Raw genomic sequence first — 6,685 nt, 5'->3', positions numbered from 1 at the left:
AAAAAAAAAAAAAACTGTATTTCTCATTGATGTGTACAGAAAGGGCATCTTGTGACCAGAGAGCCACAGTACTTTGGAACTTGAGTTGTTGTGTTTTTTTTTTTTTTCCCCCCATATATTTACTATTTGCTTTTGGCATTTCCTTGTGCCAGTGAAAGCCTTTTCCACCTTTAATCACCATGATAATTTGGTTTCCTTTCCAATCTCTGTCCACTGGTATATGGGGACATTTTACACTTAGGCTAAAAAATCTATTGCACACCCTTGACTACACTGTAATACTGCACTCAGCAAGGACGTGAAGCTCAGTAGGGACATTTTAAGTATCATATGCCAGGATGATCATTTCCTTTTTTCTGGTGTTCAGCATCTTTTATAAGGCAGAATTAAGACAACAGAAACATAAACCATGAAACTTGAATCTCTTGTAATAAAGAAGTTAAGACTATCTTTGGTCTCAGAAGGTAGAAAATATTTTTTACATTCCTAATCTGCTACCAATGTCTTTTCTGACGCAATTTTCAATGTGAAATGAGACAGGGAAATAGAACTATGAGCTTCCTGTTTGCATTTTCTGAGCCCCTGGTGTTAGATTGGGTTTTTCTGAATAGTTTTTATAGCCAATTTAGCAGTTTCTCATCTAGGCAGCATGTTTTCTTTTTGTTTTGTTTTGTGGTTAATAAATCCTCAGGGTTCATAGTGTTTGTCTGTAAGAAAATAGCCAACATGCTTGTTCCAGGGGAGTGGTGTTAATAGCCAGTTATAGAAAATATAAACAAACAGAAAAGTGGACAAAATAAACAAAATCAGATATAAACTGAGGCTTTTAAATATTTTTAGTAATATGATTTTTCTTTTTTACTTTTTTTTTTTCTGCAAACGTAGCATCAACTGATCTCCAGAGCAGTTGTGTTCACAATTGCAAATCAGTATATTTTAAAATAACGAAGATACTCATTTACTACATAAAACACACCAGGTAGGAGGCAAAAAAATATATATTATTTAAAAGAACTGAAACAGTATGTACTGAAACAGCTAGTCATGATACGAGCAATGTGAGAATCTGTGATAAATGTCACAGGGATCTTTAAAACGTCACACGACTTTTAATCATTTCTACATGCCTCAAGGAATTAAGGACTTGGAGAATATCTGAGATCATGCACATGATCTGCTTGGTTTCAGAAAGACACAGTAGGCTAGCACCACATTCACCAAATCACACGTAATATTGAGTTATTGCCACGTAACTTCTGGGGCTTCTTTTTCTCTCTCCCGGTGTGTGTGTGTGTGTGTGTGTGTGTGTGTGTGTGTGTGTCTGTGTGTGCACACACTCCAATATTCTAAAAAATATCTAAACACAAGCTCGTTTGGTTTTCCATTTAAAAAATATTTGGGGCTGGGCACAGTGGTTCACTGTGTAATCTCAGCACTTTGGGAGGTGGAAGTGGGCAGATTACTTGAGCCCAGGAGTCCCAGATCAGCCTGGGAAAATGGTAAAACCCTGTCTCTCCAGAAAACCACCATCATAACAACAAAAGCAACGCCCAAAAACCCCACCAAAACCAATATACACCAATTCAAATGCCATTACTCAGTGCAGCAAATTCCAATATAAACTGACATGTATTCGGGCAAGAAAGTGTTCAGGAATGTGCAGATTATTAGAAGGGATCATCTGCTAAGAATGCAACAGCATTTTATAGCAATACAGCATCTACAAGTGTGTGAGAATCAGATAATGGTTGCAAAAAGCAGAAATATAAACACTAAAAAAGATTCTGCTCTTTGAGACAATCTTATAAGCATGCCCAGAATATGAATTTTTCTTCTCAGAAAAAAAAAAAAATATGTCAGGATCCATGGCTTTCTCTAGCGTGAGTGAAGAAGAAAGGTAAGTAGGGAAAAAAAAGGTAGAGGAATGGGAAGCAACTGAATGGGAAGTCCTACTGGTTGAACATGTGCTCTGTGTTTTTGCCAGTAGAGCCTAGGGGGTAAAGGAGTGAGAGGACTCTGTGTGGCAGCATAGCCAATTTAGTGCAGACATCTCACACAGCAGGGGGTCCCAAACCTCATGTCACCAACAGTTCAGGTGAGAGGGTAGCCTTGGAGCTGCAGAGGTTTGTGTGATTTCAGCATGGGCTGAACAGGGCTAATGCAGGAAGAAAAATAGATTTAAAAATACCTGCTTTTTGCCGTTGAGGATGAAACAAATGCCTTCTTAGGATGAGAAACTGCGATATGAAATTGCAAAGGCAATCCCTGAAAATAAAATAACAATAGTTTCAACTATCAATGGAGAGGAATTGAAACTATAAAGAATTAGGTTTTTCTAGGATAACCAGACAAGTCTTGTGGTCGGCCAGATGAGAACAAATACTAATACCATTATTACTATTACACTTTTTGTTGATATATGTATTAGTCCATTCTCACATTGCTATAAAGAAATATCTGAGACTGGGTAATTTATAAAGAAAAGAGGTTTAATTGGCTCACAGATTCATAGGCTATACAGGAAACATGGCAGTATCTGCTCAGCTTCTTGGGCAGCCTCAGGAAACAACTATGGCAGAAGGCTAAGGGGGAGCAGGCACGTCTTACATGGCCAGAACAGGAGGAGAGAAAGGGAGGTGCCACATACTTTTAAACAATCAGATCTTCTGAGAACTCACTCACTATCACACGAACAGCATCAAAAGGATAGTGCTAAACGATTTATGAGAAGCCCTCTCTCATGAGCCAATCACCTCCTACCAGGTCTCTCCTCCAACACTGGGGATTACATTTCAACATGAGATTTGAATGGGGATACAGATTCAAACCATATAAATATACATCTAGAAGGCAACCAATACCATTGAAAACCACCACAGTGTCTAGAGTTTGACACAGAAAAATAGCAATACCAGGCCTGAAATTAAACAGGGTTAGAAAAGAAAGTGATTTCCGGTGTGATCAGGAGACAGGAGTTTGGGGATGATTACATTAGGTCTTAACTTGACAGTAAATTCTGAGAAAGAGAGAGCAGCCTCTGACATCCAGGAAAAATCTGTCTTGGTGTTGTCAGGAGCTGATCTAGTGCTAACAGCTATATCATGTTGTTCTCCTTTTGGAGATAAATAATTTCACAAAACACCAACATCAGACAAGGTCACTCTGCAACTATCATGAAGTAAGATGCAAAACAAGACCCCATCATAATTTTTTTTTTTTAGTACAAACAAAAATCAAACAAAAATTTCTGAGTGCACACAAAAAGGTCTCTTAATGGTACAAACCACCAAAATACCAAGTGTCAATCTCTCCCAGCCGAAATGAGGAACTGCTGTCTCTGTACGATTATGCTACAGCCTTGTTGTAGTCCATCCTCATCTAGGTAAAATTTACTGAGATGCTCCTCCATAGAATTTTCCATTTGCTGACAGCATCTAATCTATAACAAATTCTTGGCTTCTTGAACTGTCCCCAAGATGACCTAATGCACTCCAATCTGAATCCCAAGGGCCAATCTGATAGTAACTCCTTTTTACAAAGACTCACTCTCTTACTGAGATGCCCCAAGGTATTCCATTATGTGGAATCTCTCTCACTGCAAAGAATAAGAAACCCATCTTGTTGACTTCAGGTATGTTCCAGGTGGTCTTTGTCTAGAGGTGCATGGCTGACTGTCATGCACTAAACCCTGTACATAGTCCTTAAAGTGAGGAAGATGGTCCCATCAAGTATGGAGGCATCACTCGTGAAAGGGAATGTTTTTTCCTGCGCTGCTGTTAAGACAGCCTAGTATATAGCCAGTTCTCAATACATCTTTGTAAAAAGAATGAAGTAGCTTTCAGTCTACTGGCTTTCCCAGAATGTAAATAATTTTAAAGTGCTCAGCAAGGAGCCAGACACATACAGTGCATGCAACAAACAATAACTCTTATTTCAGTTGGGCTTAATTCAACCATAGTTGTACAGATATGTAGGTTAACTGTACTCTATACTTGAGTAGAGTTGACAAAACCATCTGCTTTTAATCTCTTCAATCAATTACTTTATATCCAAGATTTCAAGTCCTTCAACTCCTCAACTCCTTCAATATATTGCAAAATTGTGCTTTAGTGCTGGGAGTTTCAGCTCTTTTCATACAGCTCCAATCATATCATCCTATTAAGTATTTTCTTATTTATTTATTTATTTATTTTTAGAGATGAGGTTTCAACATGTTGGCCAGGTTGATCTCGATCTCCTGACCTCAGGTGATCCACCTGCCTCAGCCTCTCAAAGTGCTGGGATTACAGGCATGAGTCACTGTGCCCAGCCACATCTTACTGAATATTTTCTAACCATTTAGGATTCTGTGTCATTAAGCTCACTTTTCTTTGCACTTGAAATTGCCTTTATCCTCTTCTTGGTTAGGCTAAAGAAATTCTACTTATAATTGCCTTGCCTGACATGCTTTCCTTAAAGTAAAATAAATCATTCCTACTTCTCTGGACCGAGAAAAATATATTTATATTTTTTCTGTATCACTAAACATGCTGTGTTATAGCTGTTTTGTGACAATTTATAACTCTCTGCCATGCCAACTTCATATAGAAGGTAGTGAATCTACTCACCTTTCTATCTCTAGAAGTTTGGTGCCATGTTTTGTTCAATACATGGTAAATAAATAAATTTGTGTCCTTCCTTATTTTTAACTTCAACTCTATATACCACCTCCTTCCTTAAACATTTAATAATCCCCCTGTTGCAGAATGAAATCTATATCCCTTTACCTAAAATCCAAGTTTATGTAAAATGTTACCTTTAATTGTTTTTAATTGATGTCTTCGTTTACTGCTCTAGATGGACAATTCTATGAAATTGGGTTCAGCATATTGACTTAGTCATTTATTCCCTTTTTTCACTCTCAGAATGTTTTCTCCTCCTTCCACCTAGCTAAGACCTACTCACTCTAAACTCCTGAATAAATTACTAATTGTAACATTAATTGGTATAATGAATGGTGAATTTCCTATTGGTAAATTACCAGTTAGTGTCTGTTGAATCCCAAGGGCCTTAAACATTGTAGATACTTACTATATGGCTGATGGAAATGATATTGGTGGCAGTGCATAGGTGGGAGCCCTGTAGATGAAAAGAAGGAGCTTCTACACAATCTCTTTAAGCCAAGATCTACCCTCCCAAGAATGAAACGGAACAGAGTAGGAGATTGGCAGGAAATGAAATTAGTCCCCGTCAGACATCAACTAGTGGTGATGAGGCTGTCGTCTCAAGAAGCTCCGTGGATTTTCTAACAATGTATCATTATCTTCCCAGACACTGAAGTTTGCGTTTTGATTAGAAACATTTCATAGGTAGATTTGGAAATATAAGTTATTATAGGTAGATATTCCTTTTTAGCATCTTGTGTCTGCAACCTCATAACACTAGTCCTTCTCCCTAGCTGAAAACTAGTCTTTTAAAATATTGCTGGCATGATTATCTTGGATTACTTGTCACCAGACCTTCACAAAATATGTCTATTTTTAGGCAGTACTAATCATGATGTCCTTTGTTCTCCACTTCCACCCCACCACCACAGAGGAGCCTGCAGATTAGTGGGAGATGATTCTTCAGAGAGATAGCATCCCATCTCAGGAACACAAAATTTCCCTGAAATGCCTTGCACACCATTTGACTTATTTGAAAACTTCTTTCTCTTTAATTCTCTCTAGTCCTGAAGATTTGGAAAATTTAAATAAATCATATATTCATTGTTTTGAATCTGTTTAGGATTTTAACATTTAAAGGGAGGGAATTCAATGAAAACAATATTATCTAAAGCATTATGATTATCCCTAAGAGAATTCCTACAAAGGCTGACAACAAAGACAAAAAAAGCATTCACTACGCGCTACCAAAAATGGCAACAGTTGAGTAAGCGCAAAAACAAACACAATTGGAAAAAGAAAGAAGAGATTTATCCTCATAGGGATGGGTATAGCTTCATGGAGAAGATTTCCAACAGGGTCTGAATTGATTAGTTCTTGATAAATAGTGATTTAAGAGAGAGAGAGACTCCAAGTAAAAGTTCAGAAAATCAAATTCAAGAAAGCAAAAAGAATGTTTTGAGAAAAAAAGTAATCATGGTATATGTAAAGTTTAATCTTCCGACTATTAACCAATAAGACTTCTATATGATCTACCACATTTCCTTTGTTAGCATGTTTGATAAAAACTGAGTTACATTTTGGATTCTATTACATTACCTATCCTCAGACCTGATTTCTTTACCATAGCTTTTTCTTCATTTCTTCTATTTCTTTGATTTTCATTTCATCCTGCATTAATTTAGTTGCACTATATTTCTGCTTTTTTCTATTATCAGCTTTATAAAATGATGTTACATAAATAGGAATGTTGAAAAAAGTAATAAATTTATTTAAAATAAGTTATAGAGATTTGTGCAAGAAAGAAACCTGGGGAAATGGAAGATGGTTCCAAAACATGACTAGCTTTGAATGTCATGTGAGAGAAAAAAAAATGTTTTATGGGTAAAGAAGAACAATTACATTTTTAGTTGTAGTAAAATATTGTAAGCATAGTTATGCATTGTGAAGGCAGTAGTAAAAGAGATGAGAGGTTGGAGGAAGATTAAAAACAGTCAGGTAAGCAGCAATGAAGTGCTTGAAATAGTTTACTTACTTTTGAA

The sequence above is a fragment of the Mandrillus leucophaeus genome, unplaced genomic scaffold, assembly GCF_000951045.1.
Source record: "Mandrillus leucophaeus isolate KB7577 unplaced genomic scaffold, Mleu.le_1.0 Scaffold277, whole genome shotgun sequence".
In the NCBI taxonomy this organism is placed as follows: Eukaryota; Metazoa; Chordata; class Mammalia; order Primates; family Cercopithecidae; genus Mandrillus; species Mandrillus leucophaeus.
The sequence above is the reverse complement of the archived record's forward strand: the minus strand, read 5'-3'. Positions refer to the sequence as shown.